The following is a 27738-nucleotide window of genomic DNA, read 5'->3' as shown; positions in this document are numbered from 1 at the left end:
ACTCGCATTCTAATCATAGGCCTCTGTAGCTATGAGATCAGAGCACTCCATGGATCTCATTCCCACTCGTCAAATGATGGGGTGCACCAGCAGAGTTTGTTTTCCAATTCTAACATCCCATGGGTCTGCAAGAAACTCCATCCTAGTTGTCCCCTAGATGCGCATGGAGACTTTGGTTTTAGAGAACCCAGGAGTCTCAGTGCTAAATGAAGACATAGTTCCTTGGCATAGATTTTTAGACACTGTGCAAAGCACTGCGTCTTTAAAATAATTAGTTGGTCCCTGGGCTGTCTCTTATAACTTTAATATTTACACTATGACAAAGTGAAAGTGCTCATTAGTGTTTGAGCCAAAGTAATACCATTCTTTTTATTCATTCCAATGAGCCTATTTTACATTAGCAAAAAAGAGCCAGAGAGGTAGAGGCCCATGGGGTATTTGCCTAGCCAAAATGGATCTCAGAAGGAAAAAAAAAAAATTGGAAAGCATTAGCCTGGGACCCTATGAGAAATGTATTCTTCCATCTGACCTCCACTGGGGAAGACATTAATAAGTGATTCTTGACCTGCCCCTTCCCTAATTCAGCCCAGAGCTGCCCACAGTTCTCAGAGATGCCAAATTAACTCATTCTCCAGCCACAGAACCATCAGAGAGTAGAGTAGCAATGGTGTCTCTGGGTGAAGGGAGCACCATATTTCCCTCAGAATAGGTGAAGGACCTCAAGAGTCCAGGTGTCCCTGAGGACTGCATTTTCTTGGCTATGTTTTTCCAAACTGTGATGAATGTCCCTCCCTTCCACTTCACCTCCAGGGTTAGTGCCCTGGTTCTGCTTAGAATCCACCCAGGGCACTTGCTCAGTCAGTGGACTGGTTTGGATGCTTCTCTTCCAGGATCCACTGTGATCTGGATGGACGGAAACATACTTAGCAACAGGGCCTGAAGTAAGTATTGTCACCGAGGGGGACCTTCATGTACTGGCGGCCCTTCCTCTCTTCTGGTATATCCAGGGGAAAACCCACTCATGTTCACCAAAGGTTTTTGAGGATGGATTCTGTAAGAACTTCTTACTCTGAAGGGAATCCTCTTGCAAGGGACAATTCTGCTTTGTACTTCTGAGCTCCGATGGCAATCACATTCACATCCACATAGATGGGCCTGCAGGGAAAGATGAAAACCACCCGCTAGAGACAAGGGAAGGTTGCTTCTCTGTAGTTACAGGAAGAGGCCAGAGGGACAGCATGGCTGTTCCAGTTTAAGGTTTTTCTCTAACATCAAAAACTGAGCATGATTTGAATGTGAAATTTTCCAGAAATCATCATTCGGGTCAGGAGTGGCCTTTCCCATAGGTTAGCTACTTAAATGGTAGAATTTAATGCACACACAATTTCCTCCACAAAAAGAATTGCATCCCTACTAGCCTGCTGTGATATCTGAAATCTATCCATTAGTGACCACTTGGAACTCAGCCATGAAAGGTGTGGGTTAAAAGGCAAATTAGTTACTTGGAGAAGTGGCCCAGAGAACCCTTATCAACTCTTAATGCCCCAGGATTGCTGGAATGTCAGACTGAGAAATTAGGCTGAAGTCAACGTACCAATAAATTAAAACTGGCTTTAGATGTTGCATATTTAATTTATGAAAATGGTAACATAAATAGGTGTTACCAAGATGTAAATAGATTTTAGATCATTTGAATTTATATGACAGGTCTTTAGTATGCTATTAATGGAAATGAGTTTGGGGGAGAGAGTTTAACCTTTAAGATTAGTGTCAAGAAGGAAGCCCGTCTCCACTGGTGCCCACGGCAGAAACAGAACATTGGTATGATTCACCACAGATCAGGCTCATTTGCAATTCACTGTCAGTGGCCATATATGCTACAGAGAGCAAAAAGATCTGGTTTTGACTCTGTTTCTGCTGCTAACAAGGTGTGTGACCCTGGTTAGGCCACTTAAGAACTGTGAGCCTCAGATTGCTCATCTATAAAATTAGGCCGTGGAAAAGAAGTCTACATATAAAACTCATGTTCAGTTATTCCCTACTAAAGAATCTCTCCTTTCTTCCTCCATGCACATCTGTCAGGGAGAGGAGTAGGTTGATGGGACCCACCAAGAAGCTTCCACAGGCCTAGACCTATTCCTGAGCCATTGTGAGCTGTGAATTTGGGACACACATGTCACTCTCATGCTTAATTTGTTGCTCACCTATTTGTGCTTGTTAACAAATTCAAAGGTATGGCCATCTCCTGGGTCAAAAAGGATAAACTTTGGATGTTTTCACATTCTTCTGTGTCTGTCTGCCTTGTGTCGGAGAACCATCTTGTTGACTCAGACTGCAAGTTTGGAGAGGGCTTGGTTTCTGTCCATTGCATGGACTAAGGATGGTGCCAGTAGAGAACTACACTCAAATGGGGGTATCATGACTGTGAAGCCATGAGTATGACGGAGATTTCTTATGAGACATCTCCCTCTCACTCAATCACTAACCCCTATGTTCTATAAAAACAAAATCAAATATAAACATCTCCACAAAGGAATCTGGGCATGCTAAATGACTCAATTCTATTTGTCACCCAGAGTGATCCCAGAGGCCTTCAGAGCCTGGCGGGAAACCTCTCTGTGACTCCCCCACATTTTTACACAAAGAAAATCAAATCCAGCCACACCAGTGGCAGAAGTCCAGAAGAAAACAAATTGAAAATGGGCAGCACATTGCCTGAGGGAACTGCAGGAAATGAGTGAAGGTGGGTCTCTCCTGGAGGGACCCTTTCCTTTCTAAGCACCTGATCTTGGTTTCCAGTGAATCACCTGGTTGAGCCTTTTGCTTTCATTATAAGGAAATTGAGTTGCAGAAAGGTTCAGCATCTTGTCCAAGACCCAAGTTTAGAAGCAGAGAGGTGGCTGAAAATTGCTTATGGGACCAACATTTCTTGACCCCAAAGCACCCCAAAGCAGATGACAGTGTTTTCTTTCAGTGGAAGATGGAAAACCCACATGACACTATCCAGCCTAGAAAGCCTCCAGTCATTAGCAGTACATAGTGAACCAACCAAAGACCCCAAGTTTACTTGAAATTCAATCAGAAAGCACACTAGGAGCTACAGCAGGGTGTGGAGGACTAAGAGTGACCTGGCTGTTCCCTGGTTACTATCCCAACCAGAGTGAAACCTTGGGCTTTGGATCCTGGTTCCTGCAGAAACTTGAAGCTGATGACCAGAGTGACTGGGCTTCTGCCGCTTGGCTGGGAACCTGGAGTCTTAGGAGTGGAGCACCAAGGCCATGGGATACATCTGAGCAATCTTCAACTTCAGCCCTTAAAATAAAGTGGTGGGTAGAAGAAGAAGGAGAAAAATTGGCCTGCCCTCTGCCCTTTTTTTTTTTTTTCCTATACATGGTCATAGAAATTTCCAGAATTTTAGACCAAGATTCAAATGCTGTCTATGACCTTGTTTAGCTCTAAAACTTTGAGAAAGTTTTTTAACCTGTTGGGGCCTCCAATTCCTCCTATTTCATAAAATGGAAATAAAATACACACTCATTTGTGGATTGTGAAGGTTAAATGAGTCCATGTCAGAAGCTGAAGGTACATGCAGCAGATGTGAGTTTGGGGTTGAACAATCTCAGGGAAGACGTGAAGGGATGGGGAAAAACGAGGAGGTGGAAAGTTTCAGGGCTGTGGTTCCCACAAATCCACATTAGGCTTAAAGTGACACAACAGTTCACAAGCTCACAAAATTCAGGAGAACTTTTCTCATTTGGGACGTTTTCAGAAATCAAAAGAGAGAGAAGAAACCAAGATACAGAGACTGATCTTCAGTGCCAGCTTGGTCCCTAACCCAGGAACTGAGGGTGTTTGGAGGGCTACGTATGTGGGTGATAAGGACAAGACCAAGGTGACCAGCCCATCTCCAGCACAGAGCTAAAGCCTAAAGCAGCTGTGTCCTGAGTCCTGGTGTCCTTGGGGAAGCAGAAGCTACCTGGCCCAACTGTTCCCTGGCATGCTCTATCTCCAGGGTATAAGCCCCCAACAGTACTGGCAAAGAAACTGGACTGGGAGCAAGCCCACTGCAGCCCCTCATGCCATGTGATTTGCTAAGATAAAAACCAGGCCCCAGGGCAGGGGAAGAGGGAAACAGTAGGGAGTCTAAAGTTACACAATTGAAAGAAAAAACACGAGAGAAGAGTCAAAGTAATAAAAGGTTACAACTCAACTAAACGAATCATTCCTACAAACATTCTGAAGACTAAATGAACATCATCATACTGTTTCTGAGCTCCTTCTGATCAAATACTTTGCTGTTAAAGGTTATATTCCTGAGGAGTTGATATGGAAGCTTCTTGCTCTTGTCAGTAAACATGGGAAGAAGCCAAATCTGTGTAAATTTAAATTACATGAAGTCTTTCCCCCAACTGTCTAGTCTCTTAACAGCCCTCTCACTGAGTTTTGTGGTGATGCAATGTAAATATCTTTATCATAGCGGCACAGACTTTTGGAAGTTGGCATAATAGGATTTCTTCCTCCTGGAGCATATCAAAGACCATTGCAAACCAGTCTTACTTTTAACCAAGACTAAATCAAAGGATCTTTTCTTTGTTTGTAGACTACTTCCAAATGGCCAATAGTGTCCTCTTGGACCATCCCTGACAACTGGGAACCAAGAGCCTGCCCAGTCACCAGGGATGAGGGGCACCTTGGGGGCAGCAGGCAGAAAGTAGGAGGACCTAGCGTGCAGGCATCTGAAAGCAGGTATTTAGCGAGAGAAGTGACTGAAGGTGGAGACAAGGAGTCACAGTGATTTGGGGTTTTTGTATTCTATAAAGTTTGGGTCAAGCTGGTGTTAAAACTTTGGGAAATTTTAGGATTTAGGATTTATCTCTATAAACCCAGTGCTACTACAGTGTGAATTCCTTGAATGAATAAATGAATAAACATATTAATCAATCAATGAATGGTAATCCTGAGGAAGGGATTTAATCTATTGCAGGTCAATGGGTGGGGTCATGGAAGACTCCCCTGTGTCTCCTGTTACCATCTCTTTTTTTTTGATTGGTGCATTGTAATTATACATATTAGTGGGATTCATTGGGCCAAATTTATACATGCACATAACATAATTTGATCAATTTCATTCTCCAATACATCTCCCCTTCCTGTTTTCTTCTGATCCAGGGAGATGGCCAACTGCTAGAGTAGTGTCCTTGGGGTATGGAGACTACAAGGCCATGCATCCTAGAGAACAACCGCAATTCCTTGAGCAGTTTGACTCATTTACTCCCATAATAAGCTCCCAGATGTTGCCCCTCTGGCGATCCATTCCTTCGCGGAGCCCGTGCTTCACATACCAGACGTGTTTTCACTTGGAGAATTAGTACTTCCTTGACTGTTGCTCCTTCCTCGCTTCCTTCTCTAAAAATAAGATCCTGATGGGCTCAGACTGTGTCACGGGCTGCTTTCTGTGTTGACTTCACCACATTTCCGAAAGCTGAGTACATATGGAAGAATGAATCAATTAATAAAATTAATGAGTACATGCCAAGGCTTAAAGAGAAGGACATTAACTGCTTGGTTTAAGACCAAAAAAAGCCTCATTACTCTTTGTGTCTTAGTCCCCAGCCCAGAGGTACAGTTTCCATCCTCTTCTGTGGGAGCCCACAGTGATGTGCAGGCACCTGCAGCCCGTGCATAAACCCTGCAGCTGGCGTGTGCCCCGGCTGCTCTTCACTCACCACTCTCAAGACCTTCCATGACAAGTTCAGCTCTTCATATTGCACGGCGTCGTCCACCCTGGGAAGTGTTTCACAGCTATTCCAAGCCCCAGCTGATGAATGAGGACTGGAAACACATTCTGATGCCATCACAGACCACAGAGCAAGTGTCAAACAAGCTTGGTCCCAGGAAACGTGAGTACAGAATTGAGACAGTGACTGAAGTGAGTTTCTACTTCCAAGACCTTTGTAAGGAAACTGGAGGGCAGCTGGGAAAGATCCAGGGACCAAAAGAAAGAGCCAAAAGACCTTTCCTGCTCAGTGTCTTTTTCCCTCCCAAACTCTGAGGACTCTTGGATATAGTAGGAGAAATTTCTGCATGGAATGTGAGACTTTGTGTATCTCCAGGTCACAGGATTGACCTTGGCTGTTTCCAGGACTTTCCTAGTGGGCCAGATTTTCATGTTCTATATTTAAACTCTGGAGGGTAGACAGAATTACAAGAAAATCCAGAGGATCTCTCGAAAGAGGGGAGAGAGCTGTAGGGCTCCAGGAGGCAGTTCCATGTCAGAAGATGGATGCCAATCCTCAGCTGATAACAAGGAATCTGTTTTTGGGTTTTGTGGTAACTATCTTCCTCCTGTTTCACTGGAGACCAAGACTTTGAGCCGGGTTTCTGAAAACGCCAATGCAGAAGAGACAAGTAGCCACTAGATGGCAGCAGATGGCAAGGAACAAGAGCCGCAGGCAGGATCAGGGAGAGTTGGGCTCCAAGCCCCTCCATTTTGCTTTACATCTTTAATGAGATATGTGAGGAAAATGAGTCCCTTACATGCCAGACACAGATGCCACAACATATGGAGAGATGCCGCACAGCAATATTTCTCTGGTTATTAAACAGGAGGCACCTACCCACTCATTCACTGCATTGTCATGCAGAGTTGTCCTTTATGTCTCGGGATACTGTTGTTGACAAGATAGTGACAGGAGAAAGCGGGTGATAAGACTCGTGTAGGGGTGTGGGTCTCTGGGTTCAGGGGGCAGCACCATGCAAGGTTGCTAGCCAAGGAGGGGCAGCCCCACAGGAGTGGCTTGGTGAGGATCCTGAGTGTCTTCTTCTGCCAGATTCCTTCCCAGTGGCATCTGCTGCTCTCTGATCTCCCTGGAAGTCCTTGGGGGCTCATTTATTCAGAACCCCTATTACTACCACACAGCTCTGTGGTCTGACCATCCACCACAAACCCCAAAGAGGAAAGGGAACCCTGGGCATTTTTAAAGAGCAAACCACACTTGGTGTTCTGGACGAGTGAAGAGAGATAGCATGACTAGAGTGAATTCAGATGCACAGAGACAGGGGACCAGCGTTTCCATGCTGTCCCAAACGAAAGGAGGGAGCCCAATCCTGCTGACTGCATGAAATACTTCCACTTGGAGGACACAACCTTGCTGGGAGATGGTTACCTGGCAGGTTGTGCTGTTTTCCTGCTCCCATTTTCCCACTTCCTACACTTTCCTCACCCCAACTGTCTGTCCATTCTTTGTTTAATTATCCCACCTCCCAAACCCAGGGACTTCTCAAGGCCTTGGTGGTAGCTGAGGAACAGAGAACAGGTTCCTCAGGCCAGAGACCATGCTCTCATTAACCTCAAAGACCAAGATGCCCAGAACTTCTCCGAGTTACTAGAAAAACCCCTCAACAATCCTGAAATGTAGGTAAATAATGCAGCCATTTTTCACACAGAGAAACTAAGGTGTGAAACTGGGAGATACGACTTCTGCACTCCTGATTCCTGCCTCTTTCCCATAAATTTGTCCCTCTGTAAAAAAAAAAACAATACCAAAATTCACCCCGCCACTATTTGCCTCCCCTTTTGGAGTAGGACTTCATGTGCTAAAAATCCTCACGTGTCTGTGTGACCTTAGACAGTTCCTTTAGCCTCTCCGTGCCTCATTTGTCATCTGTAACTTGAGCAATTCAAGTTGGATGATGACTAAGTCCCCTTCCAGCTCAACCATCCTGCAGCTTTAATTTCCCAAGCCTCTGCCAGCCCTCCAAGAGTGTCACACAGGACACTTTTCCAACAATAGCCAAACTTAACAGGAGCAAACAGAATTTCCTCCTCCAGTGAAGAAGAAATGGGGTCGTGGTTGGAGTCTTGTTGACATCCCTTGTCCTCTGAGTGAGGCAAACAGGGAGGCCTCAGATGTCATTGACACCAACAGTAGGGCCTGGAGGTGGTCACACTTATGTGCAAGGACCACGCAGAGATGTCCCTATGGGTGGTGGAGATGCCTAGTCCAAGATTGGAGGATGTTTTAATAACTATTTCTCAATAAAGAGACCTATTATATTCTGCACAGGGATCTGGGGGCAAATCCAGGCCTCCCAGGAGGAATCCACTCTCACCCATAATGGGGGATTGGTTCAGCTCAGCTGCTCTGACAAAGGACTGAATACAGCGTGCAGTGGTACAGGCAGCTCCCCGCTGCTCCATGTGAAAATGACTCACAGCAGTTATGAATATCAAACCTCCTTTGATGTGTTCCCAGACATGAGGAACAGCCAGGAGGAGGAGGTGGCCTCTGGATGCTGGCTCTGTGGGGTGGTGCATAGAGGCCTGGACACATCTGGCACCATCCGGAAACTCCAGGAGAAATTCAGGCTGGGTAATTACCCAGGACTTCCTGGGATAACAGAGCTCTCTTTTATCCATCTCTCTCTTTCAGTCTCCAGCTACAGGGGAATTAGATTCTCCAAGAAATTACAACCTGCTTCTATGCTGTCACCTTTCCTGAGGGGATAACAATTCACATGCCTGAATAAAAGTTGTTTTATTGAGCACAAGATGAATGCACCCCCTCACTCCGCATCTGCGCCAATTGCTTTAAAGCCATAGACCTGGCCCCAGTCAGCCAAGCAGAAGGATTTTCCCCTGTAATGGCTATCTTTAGACTCTCAGCCTTTCAAGTGGCTGCATGGTACCTTGTTCTCCTAATAGGCTCTCAATGATGATTGAATACAAAGCCTCCAAGTCTCTCTTGTGTTGGCGGCTCCCGAGACTGGTCAATCACGGTTGTCCAGAACAGAAGACAGGGGTGTGCTGATGGTCGGGTGAGCATCCAGGCCCATAGCAGCAGAGGAGAGTCAGCCACTGCCACCCCTTGCCTGTTTCAGAGAAAGCCTATTTATATGCAGGGGTTCTCCCATTCTAGGCAGGGTTCAGGAGCATGTTGGTCTCTGGTAACTTGGACAAAGTCATTACATTATACAATCCAGTGGCAAAGGGCATAATGGAAGACAATCTGTTCAAACCCATGCTTTCACACTTTCCTTATCTGGGCTGGGGATGTGGCTCAGTGGTAGAGCACTTACAAGCACTCGAGAGACCCTAGGTTTCTCTAGGACTGCAAAACAAAACAAATAAAACATGTTTTCCTTTTCTGAAATGAGGCTGATCCTATTTTGCATTTAAGCTGGGATCTGACTGAAAAACTGTTATGAACCCACAGAGAGCTGCACACACACACACACATAGAAATAATATAAACAGCCATTATTTACTGAGCACTGATCCAGTGCCAGACACTGTGCCCAGTCCTCATGAGCATCCTCCCCCGGAACCCTCATAAACTTTCTGTGTGTGGAGGAATGGGGAGAGGTGTTGTTATTCCCAGTTTACATATGGCAAACTTAAGGCTAAGAAACTTTCCTAAGATTGAACAACTAGAGTATAAGAACTTGTATTCCAGATTGTTGGATTCCAAAGCATCATCTCTTTACCACTGTGTTGGGGTATGCTTATCAGGTGCTTACTACACTTGAGGCACTAGGAAAAAGAGCAGAAAACACACAGGTCTTGAATTCACAAAGCTTCAGTTTAACCACACACCAGTGCACAGAGAGTACGTACACACACACACACACACACACACACACGTTACTATAATTTACTAATCCAAGATTGGAGGATGTTTTAATAATTTACTATGTCTTCCAAGAATCCTGCAACAAAAGTATCCATCCTTCCTCAGTATCCTGCCCTCAGACCTCCTGACCTTGATTCACATTTTGAATTGTTCAAATTGATAAGGTCTGGGGTCTTCTACAGTAAGTCTTCAGCTGTTTGAACTTTATGGGTAACATGTGAGCAATCTCACCTTTCATGCATTCTGCTACAGTTACCCAGCTCCTAAACTGGTCATGGTTTGTTATATTTTCCATCTTGGTTTGGGGAAGGAGGCCAGTGCCTCATTAGGAGGTTCTTTTTCCTGCCAAAGAGGGTGTAAGCCACTTGAGAAATTAAAGTCTAGAATAATTGGTGAAGAACAAAAGACAAAGTCAGAATTAGGTTTAAAGAACTGGAGGCCCTGAGAGGTCCAATCCACACAGGAGCTGGAGCTACACCACTAGAAAATGGCTCCTGTGGTTTATTTAAGGGGGTACATCAAAGGCAGGGGTAAGGCTCCAAGGGTGGAGTCTTGCTTCCTGACATCTTGTAGTCAGCAGATTGACTGGTATCTTGGCAGGTCACACCCATCTCAGAGGGGCTGTGTGGCTGCAGCAGGTCCCCCCATCTCCAGTGCTGTGTGGGACCTGGCATAGCTTGGATAGGGCTCACAATGTCTCTGGGCAATGAACCAGAGGAAATGTCCACTGGAAATTCCCAGACACCAGATTTCCCTATTCAATTAGGCTGCAATGAGTGACAGGCCACACGCAGCCCACGGATGGCTCACCACACTTGGTCAAGAAATTTCTGGGACCCTTTTCTCTATCTTTTTGGGCATACAGAGCAGAAGACCAATAGAGACAAGAGCAGGGACAGAGAGAATTTCAAGCTTGTTGAAGGTTCAGGAAGCCAAGACATAGGTCAACTAGAAGGAATAAAGCAGGGGAGGATGGGATGCATGAAACTCCATTGCCTCAGAAAATGGGTGATGATATATCTATGGACACTGTGTGCTAAGGTGAAACGGAAGGGGAGAAACAAACATTACACTAGTTGCAGACCTTGCCAAGAGCAGATTGTCTGCCAAGAAACTTGGCACAGTTTCTTCAGCCTTGACTCATAGATTCATGATCTGGGAGATAGAACAGTATTTTACCATGCTTAGCATCTTCCAGTGACATTGACCCAGTTGTGTGGGGGGGAGGGGTGGGAGTTGTGCTGTTTTGAGGTTAAGAAACTTCTCTTTGAACTGGAGTTAATGGACCACCTACATATAAGACAGAGGAATCTGAAACCATTTATGCTCCAGGAGGAATGTGAACTTACCTTCTTATAGACTCTACCCTTTTGAGAAAAACCTAATGGAAGAAAAAAATTCTTTACATCCAGAATGTTTGCACCCAATTTCATTTCAGAAGATTTGTGTTCCTTCCTGGACGACCCATGAATCTAGAAGTAGTCATTCTAGATCACATTTTTCTCTCGAGCCTTGAAAAGGGAAAACTAAGAAGACTAGAGTGTTCGGTCCTAGGAAACCCCTCCCCACACTTCCACCAAAGCTTCGGTTTAACCCACACTGTGCCTTCTAATCCCCAAGGCAACCTGGTCACCTTGTTTGCCAGTTAGTATTTCTCTGGACAAAAACCAAACTGGAAAAACAAAACGGTCTTTGTTTCTTTCTTTCCATGCATACCTCCTAAGGTGGCCAGTCGTTAGTGAATCCTAATCTTCATGGAATAGTTTCCAGTTCCCAGCCTCCATCTGGGGAAGCCATGCTAGAGCCCCCTCCTTAACCCACAGGCATCCTTCTCAGAACTTAACTCCAGGAGTTTGTGGTTCCTATATTCCTGCACTTGACCACTGGAGGGCAATGCTGGACCGGCCAAATCACTATAAGTGAATCACTCTGTCTTTGTCCCCACCTTGCCCTATAATTTCAGGATGCAGCTTCTTGTTGGAAGGCAAAACCAAAAACCTTTAAAGCACCCCTAGGCTTGCAGCACAGCGAGGAATGCTGCAATGCCTCCCCCACACCTGGGAACATAGAAATAAAAGGCAGTTCGCTGGAAAGCAGATCTGGCTCCATGGGTGACACAATCCCTTGGGAAAGAGACAGGAGAGCTTGCCTAATCATGTCATTAACCAGGAGAACTCTCTCTGCAAGGAAATGCAGAGTCCTACCTGTCTCCACCCACACAGATGTGAGCCCTGGAGGAGAATGTCTTAGTAAGTTCTGCATTCCTAGGAATAACCACAGTACTGAGCAAAAAAAAATATTGTTGGATGGATAGATGGATAGATGAACATATATGTATAAAGTGGAATTGGCCAGTTTAATATTGGTGGCTGTTTTCCAGCTCTTAATGCCACCTAAAGTTTAAATCATGAATCAATTGCTGTGAATTCTTACTCTCGAAACAGGTAAGGATGGTCAGGTTGTTAGGTTAAACCAGTGGTGGTCATTGTACAAATGTTATTTCAAACACCATTTCAAGAATTTGGATTCTCCTATTTTTAGGCAGTCCTTCACTGTGTTGCCCTTGTGTCCTCGATAGCCTGGGGATTATAAAACACAGACACCTTTTCATTAATAACCAACTTAGAATACCCTACAGCCTCATCACGTGGAACATGACGCACGTCCCTGAGGTGATTAGTGTGGATGTGTGCCCCGTGGTGGGGCCCATGGAGCTTGACAACTCCACTGAGCCAGAGATCTCCTTCAGGCCACCTGGTGTCATCTCATGAGACTCTTCTCCAAGCAGCTGTCCCCTTTTCCTTCATGTCATGTATTCCAAGGCAGCATGGACATAGCCTGCTTTCCTAATCACTCAAAGCATATTTAAATGTTTCAAGAAAGAAAACGGAGCATGTTTTGAGACCCCAATCCAAGGAGAGATTCTCCCTGTCTCCCAGCAAGCTTCCACATAGCAGCAACCTGCTCAGTGCTCCCTGTAAAAGTCTGTGGGCCTCTTCATATCTCCAGGCACAGAAAGCCTTTCTTTTCATTCTGTGACTGGCTCTTTTCCTGCTCTCTGATGATTGGGGGAGGGGACATCCTCAAAGGAAGCTATGCACCTGCCCTTTCACTGCCCCGGGGTAGAGTCTGACCTTCATGGCCCCAACAGAGAAAATGGGGTGTCCGGCTATGTTTCAGGTCTTATAATATCACATATCAATAACCCTGATAAATTCCCATGTGGGGAAAAATATGTCTTTCATTCTAACTAAAAACACAGCATTTAATTTTTCTTAGCAGAATATTCACCATCTCGGCTTACGCCCTCTGTGTCCACCTTTGTAATGACTTCATAGTCTCCAAAACAACAAGTGATTTTTTTTTTAAGCTGTGAATAAACTCATTCTCAACAAAAGAGGAGTGCTCTAAATTCCATCCATGGTCCTTACTCCAACTACAGAAGCCCAACACAGTCAGCAGTCTTCAAGAGCAGTTCTGCTAAAGGGAAAAGACAAAAAAAGAAAGTCCTGCTTTTATAAGATACACTCTGGTCTAACAATTTCTAACTTAAATCACTCTTTACAGTTTAAGCTTAGGTCCTCAGAGTACATGGTACTCATCCTTCTCAAAAAAAAAAAAAGCTGAGAAAAAAAAACACGTCCTTTGACACCTTCTCTGAGAGCAGAGATTCAAAAAATTTTCATTCTAAGAGCATTTTTCCATCACTGTCCATGGAAGGCAAGTTGATCACATATTAAGCATGTCTTAGACAATGACTTTCTCACAATGCCTTAGTGTGATTAAGGGACAGGCCTCTAGGGTGAAATGTCTGTTCTATACCTATAAAAAAAACAACATAGGGAAATTTCCATGTAATAGGAGATTGACAGTCAACACATAATGACTCCAGAGGCAAGGGGTGCCTCTGAGGTTAGCTCACTGCATTCAAATACAGCCCTGCCACAGGGCTCAGATTTCCAGGTCCAGATCTCTGGTGGGTGAATGTTGCCTGAGGCCTTGATGCCAGGTCTGACATCTAGATTTGACATTGATGGCAGGACACAGACCTCCCGCTTTGTGATTTTGAAAAGCCCGGAATCCTTCCCAAGTTTTCAACCTTGGCATTGACATTCACTTTGGCCCAGGTGAGAAGTATCTGAGGTTGTTTACCTTGAAATCATAGTCCTTTTATAATACTTCAAAGTCAAGCGACCCTGGTTATCAATTAAGAGATCTAATTTTTAATGCTGCTATGGCACGGCAGGAAGTCTTGGTCAGTCCTTTCAAGTTAAACACACTGGATTACTCTTTGGGGAAATGACCACTCTATGCAACCTTGAACTTCAAAGACCCCAATAAGGACAGTGAGCCCAAAATATTGCTAGTGATTGGACCTAGGTCATTTGGCTCATCTACCAGAAAGTACCTATGGAAAGATTTTCTTTCAAGTTCCTTTCAGAGTCCAGCAGTTTGCCCACAGGGATCAGGTGAGACTGCTGGATCAGCTAGCGGCACCTTGAACAGAATACACTGGCAGTCCCTTGAAAATCCATTCCCTTGGAAATCTACTGTTTAGAAATGAATCTTTCTATGCTGTGAGAGAAAGGGATGCATTTATTTTCCAAATCAGAGTCATATACAGACCTTCATATCACCAATAATCACTTAAGAAATCTAAAGTCAGACCTTGATAAACATTGGTCAAAGTGTGATGCACAGTTGCTCAACGGAAGGAGAAATTAGGTTGGTTCAGGACTCTGAAAGGCTCCTTAGAAGACATTCTAGTCAAAGAGACTTAAAGCATGAATGATTTTGATGAATGGAGAGAATGAAGAAGATCAAATCAGGCAGTGCAGCCTGGGCAAAGAAGGCACATAGAGTCATGTTTGGGGACTATGTTTCCCTCTGTGAGAATGAAATCTGCATTCCCTGGGGGAAGAGTAGTGGCAGGAGCTGTCAGTATGTCATGGGAGAAGAGATGTCTCCACAGAAGGGCCTAAGGTGTTCCAGAGGGGAGGGGGAATTTGACTCAGTAACAGCAAGGTTCTTGGCATACATGATGGAAAAGAAGTCTGGCACCAGTCAGACAAAGGTATAGGCAGAGGTTTATTTAGGAAGTAAATACACACTCAAGGAAGAAAGAGGGTGATCTGAAGAGTGAGAAGAACTTCCTTGCATTGGGGTACAATATTTAGAGAAGGGCTGTATCAGGGGCCAGTCTGGAGGTAGAGCCAGGATGGAGCCGCACAATTTACAACAGTGCTTTCTGCATCTCAATGGCTCATGGAGGTTCCCTTTAAGACTGTTCCTCTCTCTCTCTCTCTCTCTCTCTATCTCTCTCTCTCTCTCTCTCTCATCCTAAACCCCTATCTATCTCAGGTATGTTCTGATAGGGAAATGGCTTGTAAACCAGGCTAAGGGACATAGATTTTGTTCCACAGAAATCAGCGGTATAAAAAGTGAGCAGAAATCAGTAGTATGTTAAAAGAGACATGCTTAGAAAATGTTTCAGAAAGATCACTATGGGAAGAGTGGTCTGAGATCAAAAGCAATGAAGTCAGACATAAAAACAATGCAAAATCTAGGGTAGACATTGAGAAGAATCAGAGATAAGGACCTGGAAAGAAGAAACAGATTCAAGAAACACCTAAAGAGTAGGTGCATGATATGTGGGAGTGAAGGAGAGGGAGAGATGATCTCTTCCTGGCGTTCTGATTATGTGCTGAAAGATTCTCCAAGTCGATATCCCAGGCCTTGCCAATAAAATTAATGCCCACTCACTTTGAACATTAGACAAGGTGTCAATCCTTCCAGGAATGTTTCTGTTTTCCTATGGTCCAATTTCCAAGGGCAGAATCCTAGGCACCCACACGGCAGAGGTCTTTGTGGATCCCTCCAAACCATTACATAGTTCACTGCTGTTTCTCTTATTTATAAACCCAGTTGTGTGAATAAGTACAATGGTTGTTGTGCTTGTAACTATTTGATAACTCTTTGAAAGTGAAATTTAAGCTGAACTTCTATATTCTTTTTCTTCGATAAATTCTCTTTTCTCCTCTCTCTTCAGGTTGGCCAAGCAAACCAAGACCCGTAGAAAATCTGACATAAATCTTTGACCTCCCCATTTAGTTACAGACCCATCCCATTTACTGGAACATTCTGCTAGTACCTGGGACAGCCTTCCCGAAGAGTCTTGGGTGGGCCTGTCCAGGACTGCCCTGCAGCACACATATGTCTTTCCAGCCAGCTCCACTGTCCCAAACATTATCCATATTGCCTCTGGATGCCCCTAGTCACCAGTGTCACACTATGTGCTCTACTGCAGGCACACAGCCACCACCAACCTTCCACCTCCACATGTGTCTGCATGCATCTCTGTGGCCACAGATGCTCCTAACCCTCTTTTGTGTTGCCCTAAGATCAGTCATCCTTGGGTGGGTGTTTCCTTGTTTCTTTTTTTTTAAAAGAGAGAGGGGGAGAGAGAGAGAATTTTTAATATTTATTTTTTAGTTTTCGGCGGACACGACATCTTTGTTTGTATGTGGTGCTGAGGATCCAACCTGGGCCGCACACACGCCAGGCAAGCGCGCTACCGCTTGAGCCACATCCCCAACCCAGTTTCCTTGTTTCTTTACCCATTATCTTTGAAGTTCTTCATGAGAGCGTTTTGCAGAATGACAGTCTTGGGAGAGACAGAAGGAAAGAAATGAGGAGAGAGTGCAGCAGAGGTGGGAGTAAAGACTTTGAGAAAAGCAATAAAATAGAATCTTTGACCTCTCAACTACCAAGATAAGATTGGTCCTAAAGACAGTTTTTTTATTAATCCTAAATTAAAACATTCCAGTCTTTGCATACACAACAAAAAAGAAACCATTGCATAAAAGATGCAGTTGCCCTCACAGTGGGAACAATTGCAACCAAGCTGATTCTGCTCCAAGAAAAGGACGCTAACAGTGCTAAGTCAGGAATTCCAGAACTTTAATTGTCAACAAACAGAATGATTTCTTGATGGGAAGGTGTCTATCAGGGAAAGTGAGCAGAAAAGGAACCTCTGACTCTTGGATGGGACATGGACTGCCAGAGAAAATTGCAGTGTGGATTCCTCCCTGATGAGCTTACCACCTGCAATGTAAACTAGGGAAAAGCCCTACCTGGATGGGTACAGACTCCAGAAGCCCCCTGACCTCACTCCTGCTCAACTTCGTATGTATTGACTAATAAGTTAAAATCATCACCAGACTTTAGATTCCACAACCATGGAAACTTTGGTTGGTTTTTGCTTTTATTTTATCTTCAGCTCTCAGCAGAAAGTTTTTTATACAGTTGGCTCTCAATAAACATTTCCTGAATGGATTGTTGATTGATGATTAATTAAAAATGAACAAATTACTTCCTCCCTATCTAGCATCTGAAGAGTGAATTCCAGAACTGGAAACTGCCAGCGGGGCCACAGAAGCCACAGTGCATTCAGAAAAATGACTGCCCCTACCTTCACCCACCCTTCTGTGCACCCGAGATTCCTGAAATTCAGATACAAGGACCCAAGAGATCATGACCCACTGAGTGTCTTTCAACAAAAGACTATCTCCCTGGTTGCTTCCTTTCAGAGAAAAAGCCTCCTGGGACTGATAAGGGAATGGCACCATATGCTGAAAACACAAGCCCCTGAGTGGCGCAGGGGTACCTGAGCCCCCTCTAAGGGGGCCCGTTGGATTGCCGCCTCTGAACAAATCAGAGTATGTATTCAGATAGCGCAGGCACCAACCACCCCCAAGGACCTCTTTCCTTTATTGCTGCAGCAATGAAGCGGCCACATGGCTGTTGTAGATAAGGTGGCCCACGTGTGTTGTGCATGCAAAGTAGGCTGTGTGGTGCTCAGCCCTGAGAAGAACAGCAGACGCACCATGTACTGGCTTCTCTGTGTTGCGCTGTCCTTCCTCTGTAAGTGGCCACCAGGTAAATGGGTGCGATTTCTCACCACTTCTCATTTCTCATTTCCTATCTTTTTTTTCCTTTCCTAGATGGCTCCTGCAGGACTGAAATCATACAATCTTCCAACTTGGCTGCCACAATGGGGACAGATGTGAAGTTCCAGTGCCAGTATAATAATCTTAAGGGGAATTACGACTCTGTGTATTGGTATCTGCAGAGAACTAACCAAAGGCTCACCTATATCTACCATACTTTTCAAGGCACAGTGGAATCAGAGCGTTACCAATTGTCTGTGGACAGAAAGTTGTCCTCCAGTACCTTAACCGTTAAGCAGGTGCAGCCAAGAGATAGAGCCGTTTACTACTGTGCAGTATAGGCACCATGATGCATGCTGGGTATCACATTGAACAAAAACTGTAAGTCTCAAGCAGGCACAACAGAAAATTTAAAGTCTGCCAACAAGACACAGGACGTTCAGTGCAGACTGAACTTTATCCATTCATTCATCAATTCATTCTTTCAAACTAAAAGGCCTTTGTGGCTTGCAAATTGATATACTGTGTACATTGGGGACACAAATAAATAAAGTAAGCACTTCTCAAATAATAAAATGTATTCAGCAGGTAGCACTTCTTCACTTTTATCTTGTTAAATCATGAGAAGTGAAAATTAAATTCTACTGAATTACTTAAATCTTCCGCCTAAAAATTAAAGCACATTCCCTGATACCCAGAGTGACAAATGAGTTAGACACACATACAAAACCAAGGAAAGCAATTAATACCTTAATTATAAGCCCTTAACAACTACCTGACATTTCTAAAAACCCCCCAAATATTAAATATATATACATAAATGTATGTTATATATTATGTACATTTATGTGTGTGTGTGTATGTATATATATATATATATATATATATATATATATATATATATATATAATATATACATAAAATTAAATTGATTAGTGCTAGGTAATGGATGGATGGATGGATGGATGGATGGATGGTGGAAACTGGGTAGCACAGTAAAATAATTGAACCAAGTTCAGACGTAAAAGTCAGACTTCTTGAGATTTGAAGCCCAGCTTCTCTACTTATTAACTCACTATCAATATGACCTTTGGCAAGTTACTTTTTGCCTTGTTTTCCTCTTCTATAAAATAATGGCAATAGTAATACCTTCCTTAGAGGATTGTTGCAAGAATTAAGCCAACTATCAGATGTCAAGGTATTTAGAGCAAGGCTTAACTACTCCTGTTGTTGAGTGTTGATCTCAGGATGATGACGGCCACCTTCCCCTATGGTTGGACTGAGTGAGTTATTAGAAAGTTGTTAATCAGAAACAAGTCAGTCTCTGACATTAAGCATTCCTTTTTACATTAGTATCCCTTCTAGTAGGAACTAAATATCAATGGAAATTCAGAGAAATACAACTCAAAAGACCTTCAGGACCTTTTTCACTGGAGGTTGATAAATTATTAAAGGCCTCCTGCATAGAAAAAACAAATAAGAAAGTAATTTTTGCCTGACCCTGAGAAAGAAAGCAAGCAGAGACTTTTTAAGACATTAAAATACAGTGTATCCCCATTCATTAAATGGGTAGAACAGTGGAATAATTTTAAAATGTAACATAATTATAAGTAGTGAATTAGTTCTAGCCACATAACAAGCATACTAGCTGACATGAAAAAGTTCTCACCTCTAAGAAGGCAAGACAGAAAGCCAAAGTTTGGCATGCTGGAAAAAAAGGTCAAATGAGGATCAGCCCAAATCTCCAGGCTCCACAAGCACACAGGACAAGAGCCTCTGCTTAGGCAAGAACCACCTACAGTTCCTACTGCCCCCTGTGGGAACTCCTTGATGTGAACTGCTGAGCTGAGAACTGGAAGTAAATGAGAACTGTGTTCTCTACTTTCTCTTTTGAAGAGACAGGGTTTCTTGCTACTTGTATCCTATGATTATTCTTCAGTGGAGACCCTAATCCCCTGCTGTCTTGCTGGATTTCTCATTTGCAGCCAACATTCAAGCTCATCAGCGCTGGTGCCCCCAAGAGTAGTCCTTCAAGGGCACAGGACAACACAAAACAAGAGATTCTTCTTGATTAAAAAAAAACTTGGGAAGCATCCTTTGTAAAATTTCTTGTTGAGGTCAGATTTCAAAGTTCTAACTTTGATGGGACAGGCACAGACCCAGTGAGTTTTTATTCCTCCTGGGCTTGCTCTTCCCCAAGGTAAAGGTCACTGGGGACATATCCCCAGAGTTGTTGAATGTCCTGTAGGGGACATAGGTTTCCTAAAGGATGCTTACAACTCTGGGAACCCTGCTGTATTCTCTGCCAGGAAGTAACTACTCAGTAATGCTTCCCCAGAGCCAAAGTTCAGAGACCAGTGCTACATCACATGCAATAGGGAAAGACAGTCTTTCAGGTCTGGTTCTGCCAGTCATTATCCCCATGCTACAGTCTTAGTGAGAGCAATCATCTCTCTTCATTTACAAAATTAGCTACCACCAGAGGTAAAAGGAAAGTTTGAAGGAAGGAAAACAAAGTCTTACAGAGCTATGTATTGACTGGCAAGCACTGTACAAGGCAGGTTTACTGGTAGTGATTCATAGGAATCAAAACGAAAAGTGAGATGATAGGATATTTCAGAGTCCATCCCAACCACCTCACCATCTAACTGAGAGCTCTCCAACTTCCCCATGCAATCCTTGAAGGATAATCATAAAAGAAAGGTGAGAAGGAAGGTTAAGTATTCTGATATCTCTAAGTCTCAGCACATAAAATTGACGTGGTTCATTTTTGTATTCAGCAATGTATAGTGAGTGTCTATTGTATGCCAGATGTTGTTCCAGGAGCCAAGGTCAATGCAAGGTCATACCACCGTGGGGCTTTGCAGAGTGATAGAGAAGCCAAATCAGACAAACATGGGAGTAAGAGAAATGTTTGGTTAATAATTATGGGAGTGATCCTGGAGGAAAGTGCAGCTTAGAATTAGATCCCCAGATGAACTGGGTGATGAGAGCCAGGAAAATATCCTAAAGGAACCAAACCCTGAACTACAACTAAATATAGAAAAGTTTATTTATTTACATCCCAAGTCAGTAACAGCAGTGAAATTTCAACTCAGAAGAGTCCCAACTTGCCTCTGTGCTGATTTGCTTGGCAGCTGCTCACTTGGTGCCACACAGCTGGGTAAGTTAGTCGCAGATGGAATATTGGCAGCCAAGATCCTTTTAGAAACAAATGACACTGTGATTTTTCTTGACACCCATTGAAATTCCTCACTAATTTCCAAAAATATCTCATGTTTGTTTTAAAACAACCTATGGGGTCCAGAGTTTTCAGTAAAACAAGTCAGAGAAATAAAGTAATCCCAGCCATTCAAGCATCCTGAGCCCAGATTGGATAACCTGAATAGAAGAATCGCTTCTGACTAAAGGCAGTCCCCAATGTCCAGCAGCTGAGTCCCAACTAACCGCATCCTGACCAAAGGGAACACAGACATAGGTCGTCTCTTTTAATTCACCTCTGTTCCTGCTCCAAAGTTGCTTGTCCTGTCATCCAGTGACAGCAGAGAAACAAGAGAGCAAAGACCATAGTAAGATACAGGGCAGCTGCTGATGAGGACCGTGCCTGAATGGAATTCTACACACCTCACAGCCTGACTTCACTGTTACTAAGGCTTTGTGTGAGAAGCTTGAGAATAATGAGTAGGAGATAAAGCAAAGAAAGGACTTTCCTTCACTAAATTTCTCTCTCTCTCTCTCCCTGCCCGACCCCTCTTTTTCAGAGAACTCTAAGAGCATGGGGAGAGAGTAGATGTATTCTCAAACCAAAGGTAAAAATAGGTCCTGCAACTCCCAATTAGAGAGCAAATCAGAAGTTCTGGCAGTCTCTCCCATAGATACTGGAGCAATTCTGTGGATCAGTGTTTGATACCACAGAACTGAGAGTGGCAGAGACCATCTGAGAGAAAGGGACTTATCTGGACAAGTAACAGCCAGTAGGAATTCATTTGATTTGTCATCTTTTTGCTTCTTAAATCCCAGGTCTTCCTTCATCCCAGATAGACAAAGTAGACTGAGACTCTAGCTTACATGTGTTCACCACCCTTAGCTGCCAGAGATAGTCCTCTGCCTAAGGGCCTAGGAGATACAGATCCTCAGGCCACACACAGGACACAGCTCCAGTCAGCACACCCATTTACCTGCCCAAAGTCCTGCCGACAGCTAATACAGCTGGACAGATACCTCCTCCCCCCAGAAGAATGTTCTATGCCAGAAGGAAATAACAAGTTCTGTGTCTCCCCTGATGACTATGACTTGGGTAGGGAGCTACCACCAGGCCACTAACCCCACCATGGCAAACCAAAAGAGGTAAAGAAACCAATATCTGTGATGAGCCTGCAAATGTGTGCCAGGCAAAGGGGTAAGAGCTTCACGTGTGTTCTTTGATTTCATCCTCACAGCACCCTGCACAGTAACTACAGTTACCCCATTTGCAAGTAAGCAAAGCAAGACTCAGAGACAACTTGCCCAGCAGCTGGCAAATTGCAAAGCAATATTCAAATCCATAGATGATTAAACCTGCAAAACCAATGCTCCTTTTACATGTAGATGGTATGGGCACTGATACCACCTGGGCAGTAAGCCACACATTCTTACAAGCAAGTTCTACCCAGGTAGGCACCACCCTGCTGCTGCAGAGTGCCCCACCTCCCTACACCTACAGCAGTAGGTAGAAGACAAGGATATTCCAAGGTTTAGCCTGAGTTTCTGGAAAATTCTTTTCTAACTCCAGCCTTCCCTAGATGAGCAGCAAGCTCTGTTGGCTCCCTGAGAGATGAGAGGCTCCAACAGAAATCCTGCTTGGACTAGCAAATATCTGCCGAGCTACTCAATATTGAGAGCTCTGTGCTGCGTACTGGGGATGTGAATTTAAAGAAGGTACAGCTTCTGATCTAAATAATCTGAAAGCTTAATTCATGAAACAAACCAATTATTAGACCATTACAATAAAGATGATCAGTACCATGGCCCAACATGTTCAGGGAGTCCAGAGGATATTTCCCTCAGGTGGAGGTGTGGAGGAGAGAAGGAAGAGGAGCAGCAGGGGCACAGGGGAGACCTTCACACATCTTTGAACCTGCAAGTATTTTCTGTGGCTAAGTAGAAAGTGCTAGTGGGGAAGTGGCTAAAAGTGAGGCTGGAAGAGGCAACAGATCAGGAGGTTGCAGGGACCACACAGGAGAGCTCTAGAGGCAGAATGGCCATCACCTTCAGACAGGTTTGCTTGGGCACACCCTCAAGCTGTTACTTGCTTTCTCTCTCCTGGGAAAGCCTTCGTGTCTGGGCTTAGGTCAGGGTTCCCTGCTCTGAGTATCCCAAGCAGAAGGAGCTCTTTCCTCTATGTTCCTGGAACACACCAGATCTACCTCTTTTCTAGGATCTGACACTCCTTTATAACTTGTTTGTGTGTTTCCCTGAAAAAAAAAAAATGAAAGCAGGAACCGTATCTTATTCATCTTTATGTCTCCCAAATAGTATCTGGCCTGCAATAGGTAGTTAGCACCTGTTTGCTGAATTAACAACCTAACCTGTGACCTTACCAGCCTATCGCATCTCTCTCTGAGGAAATGACTAACACCAAACCACCTTAATAATGGACAAGGCTTCTCAGGTGCAGACAGTGGGAGATCTGGGTAAGGCGGCCAGGACAGTGCCAGCATACTGCAGTCACCTCCGGCCCCTGTGAAGCCATGTTGTGGACCTATCTGTTCTTCTACCTCTCCATCCTCTGTACAGGTAAGGACTGGCCTCTGGGCATTTTCCTCTTAGGGAAATATGTCCCTGGAGCATTTGGTGGGGGTGGGAGGGGGCTACAAAAGTGGATCCTTGCTGAGCAAGGCACTGACTCTCCAACCCCTCGGGGCAGAGGGAATTCTTCACAGCCTCTCTGACTTTAGGCTTTTATTCCAGGGGTCTGTTTGGATATAATTTTGGAACCACATACCAAAACTCTGACTGTTCTAGTTGGGAAACCTGCCACTTTCCGCTGCAGAGTAACTGGAGGGGACTTGAAGAATTACCAAATGAGCTGGTATAAGAAGAATGAAGATAACTCTCTGTTTCTAATATACAAACTAAACAATTCTACGGGCAACTTAAGAAATAATTTAAAAGGGAAAATTGATACTTTAAAAAGTGAATTTATACTTGATATTCAAAAAACAACACCACAAGATGCGGGGACTTACTACTGTGGGTCAGATATCCACAGTGCTACTGCTCTGTTTCTCATCACTTCAAGAACCCTTAGGGTCACACCAAGGTGCCGCGTCCAATTACAGAACATCTTGGGCTACATTCTGCACCACATCTAAGATGAGAACTGCTGTTACCTCAATGATAAGGCCAGTTGGGGCAATTTCGTATCAGTTGAAGAGGGCAGAAGAGGCCATTAGGGTTGATGGGGGAGATACAGGGCCCCTGTGTCTGTCTCTCACAGACTCCTCATTGAAAATAGCAGCTCTGAATACTGAGAAGGCCCTCTCTTTGTGGAAGCAGGCTGAGATGAACTGAATTTCTTCTCTCATGAGTGTTGTAGCTCATTGCAATCATTATTGTGAAAGCGTTGGAGTGCATAAACTAGATAAAGCAATGATGGTTTTCCATTAGCATTCTAATCAAAATTTCCAAAGCTATTAGAGATCGCTTTAACCCTTCCTGAGTGAAGAAGAATGAGTGAAGTCATTTTCTGAAATGCTTTCATGACTATTTCAGGTATTGAATGTTTTCTATCTTTTCTTAGCAGTAGAGGAGCTCTGCAGACCCACCAGGGTGGGAGGATAGCAGTCACGCACAGGCTTCTTCATGCTTGTTGCTGATAGATCCTAGAGACAAACGCTCTTGGCAATGAGGCATTTCTGAGTTGGCCATGAATCAACTGAATTTAAAAAAAAAAAATGAAGTCCCACGCTGAGGATCTGAGACTACAAAGTCAAGGCCTGGGGAAACCACTTAGCAGACTAGTGGGCAGGAGGGCTTAAAGATACAAAAATAATCATCCAAAGAAGAGCTTTCATCCTATTGGTTGTAGTGGCTAACTCTGTCTTTGTACTAAAATATCTTTCTGGAAATATTTCCCCACATAAAGTTAAAGCATTAGGATGCACAGTAAATATAAGTGTTAAAAACTTCAACTAAAAATCAACTCTTCTGAAGCCTTCTATTTGATATTCCTTCCAAAGTACTATTTTCTTTATCACATTTATAGGACAATTATTGTATTCATGGTATACAGTAGGTCATGGAAATAGAAAATGTTCTAAGTTCTATTCTCATCAATGTGTTTATAATTTATCACTAAAAGATAGAGCATTAGAAATTACAATCAAAGTTTGCAAATGAAAACAAAAATTCAAGACAGTATGCACCGTAGTCCATGAGTAACAATGAGCATCATGACGTTATGATGCCGTGCTCTAGGAGATTATAAAAGAACCAATCACTGTGAGAAAAATTTCTTAGAACAGCTGGGGCTTGAAATAAGCAAGACTAGTAAGTGGAAAAGAGGAAGAAGGGTGGTTGCACCAGTTACCTAATATTAAAATTGCCTTCCAACTTAGAGGCTCAAAAAAACATTCATGATCTCATACTTTCTGAAGGTCAAGAACCCAAGTGTAACTTAGCTGGCTCTTATAGCTCAGGGGCTCTCGTCCTGCTGCAATCAAGGTGTTGCACAGGGCTGCAGCCATCTCAGGGCTCTACTGGAAGGAGATCGATTTCAAGCTCACCCATGAATGTTGATAGCCTTGAGTCTTCAAGTGGGCATCTCCAAAGGGCTTCTCTTAACGTGGCAGCTTACATCCCTAAAGCAAGGACTTTGGGTGCCTAAGTTGGAAGCCACAGTCTTTTTGTAACCTAAGCTTGGAATTAAGATCCCACCACCTCTGACACATTCTATTTTGGTAAGAAATGAGTCAATAAGTGCAGCCCACATTGAAGAGTGTGAAAGCATGAATATTAGGAGTGGGAATCGTTGGGGGCCACTGTGCAGGCTGCCTACCACAGGGGACAAGTGCAGTGGAGCACAAAGAGAAAGTTTGGAAACTCTGTCATGACCAACTTGTTTTGAGACCTCTAACTACAAGGCTTGAGAAATTTAATTTTATTAATTAATTATTTTATTCTTTAGTATTTATCCAGCTCTATTGCACATACACAACACCTGGAGAGATTGTTTTGAACATTCATTTTTAAGCAGATGCAGAAATATGCATTGACAACAGGTACCCAAGTCTATTCTGTTGCAGGTGATCCAAGGACATGTTTTTAAAAATTTTGCTGTAAGCAGAAAAGGAAGTTTGGGGATTTTCTTTCTATTTTTTTTTTTTTTGGTGTGTGTGTGTGTGTGCTTATTTGGTTTTGCTGTTGTTCTTTGGGGGTGCTGGTGTTCAAATCCAGGGTCTCACACACACTAGGCAAAACTCTACCACTGAGCTACCTCCCAGCCCTGGGTTATTTTAATATAATGAAGATGTGCTCAGTTTTTCCTGTCCTTCAGAGAAATGAACGTTCGATATGGTCTAATCATCTCTAGAACATTGGTTCTCACAATTCTACCTGTATATTTGAATCACCTGGAGGAAATTCTTTGAAAACACTAATGTCTAGGATGCATTCCCAGAGATTTTTATTGAACTGTTGGACTTGGGGCTCTGATTTCCAGGGCAAGCCAACTCCCTTCCCTCCTGTGGCCGTGGCCCCCCTCCATGGAGTTGAACACCACTGGTCTAAGATCTTGCTATTCCAAGAGTAGCCCAGACCAACAGCATCCGCATCACCTAGAAGTTTTTCCAAATGAAGAATCTTGTGCTTCACCCTAGATCTACAATCAGAATCTTCATTTTAAAAAAATCCCCTGGTAACTTTTACACAGGTTAAGTTTTGGGAAGCATTGATGTAGGGAATCCATTGTCTTAGTCTTTTTTGTGCTGTAACAAAATAACATAGACTAGGTAATGTATAAAGAAAACAAATCTATTTCCTACAGTTCTGGAAGCTGGGAATCTAAGATCAAGGGGCCTCTCTGGCCAGGGCCCTTACTATTTCATCCCATGACAGAAAGCAGAAGGGTAAGAGAGTCCGAAAAGGGAGGCAAACTCATCCTTTAATCTGAAACCTACTCTAGTGACAACTAACTCATTCCTATGATAATGGCGTTAATTCATTTGTGACCATTCTGTCCTCATGACCTAAACTCCTCTTATAGCTATGTCTCACCTCTCAACATTCTCAACACTGTTGCACTAGGAACTAAGTTACTAACACATGAACTTTGGGGGACATCTTCAGACCATAACATGCATCATTATTGGAAATTTTCGTGGAGGTAGAAAAACATATTTCAATTTTTCCCAAATGCTACTCAAGAATCCTATTTATAAAGTCCTTTTAAAGGGATTCCGATGTGCAACCAGATATAGGACTCACTGGTAAGCAATTGGTCACCCTCAAATCGGGTTACAGTTTTTTCATATTATTAATATAATAAATATTCTTATTGGAGTGATACTGTGTCCTTATAGACTCATTGGAAGAAGGTATTACATAAATTCCAAGTATGACCGTTTCCTGTTCTTCCATAAGCAGATTAGGAAATGAATTAATATTTATTGCATCTATGTCCTTTTTACCACACCATCATGGACTATCCACTGAAATCCAGGACTTTTTCACACTCTCTCAAGATTAAGCCAGAAAAGAGAACATGAATCTTTAGTGTTTGATGAAGGCTGATTGGGATGAGGAGGGATGTGAGACAAAAGCACACGTCTCTAGAGATCCATTCCTCCTGTGGGATGGATGAGGATGTGAACTTGCTCATGTTGGGGTGGGGCAGCCCACCCCAACAGAGATGGGCTGAAAACAATGAAGGAGGAGGAGGAGGAGGGAAAGGAGGAGGAGGGAAGGAAGAGGAAAGCATCTGTGTCCAGGAACAGTGCCGTTCACTAGCTGCATTTAAATACAGGACACCAACATTGAGGAGGAGGAGGGAAAGGAGTGGGGGGAGGAAGGAGGAAGAGAGAGTGGGGGGGGAGACAGGTAAGAATTAAAGGTGAAGACCAGAAGAAATTCAAGTAATTCCTAAGCTTACTGGAGGGTAATTGAGGAAGCCTTTTATA

General features: G+C 43.6%; 1 protein-coding gene and 1 long non-coding RNA gene across 2 annotated transcripts in view; both read left to right on the top strand.

Annotated features, from left to right (window-relative positions):
- LOC107148310 (T cell receptor alpha chain MC.7.G5-like) overlaps window positions 1–27738 on the top strand; it is a 282213-nt gene that overhangs the window by 103372 nt on the left and 151103 nt on the right. The window lies entirely within an intron of this gene.
- LOC107148347 lies at window positions 22800–24567 on the top strand. The gene is made up of 2 exons (XR_007345864.1): window positions 22800–23356; window positions 23531–24567. It is a non-coding gene; the product is annotated as an uncharacterized LOC107148347 (long non-coding RNA).

Source organism: Marmota marmota, unplaced genomic scaffold, assembly GCF_001458135.2.
Source record: "Marmota marmota marmota unplaced genomic scaffold, marMar, whole genome shotgun sequence".
Lineage (NCBI taxonomy): Eukaryota > Metazoa > Chordata > Mammalia > Rodentia > Sciuridae > Marmota > Marmota marmota.
This window is presented reverse-complemented; position numbering and strand designations above follow the sequence as displayed.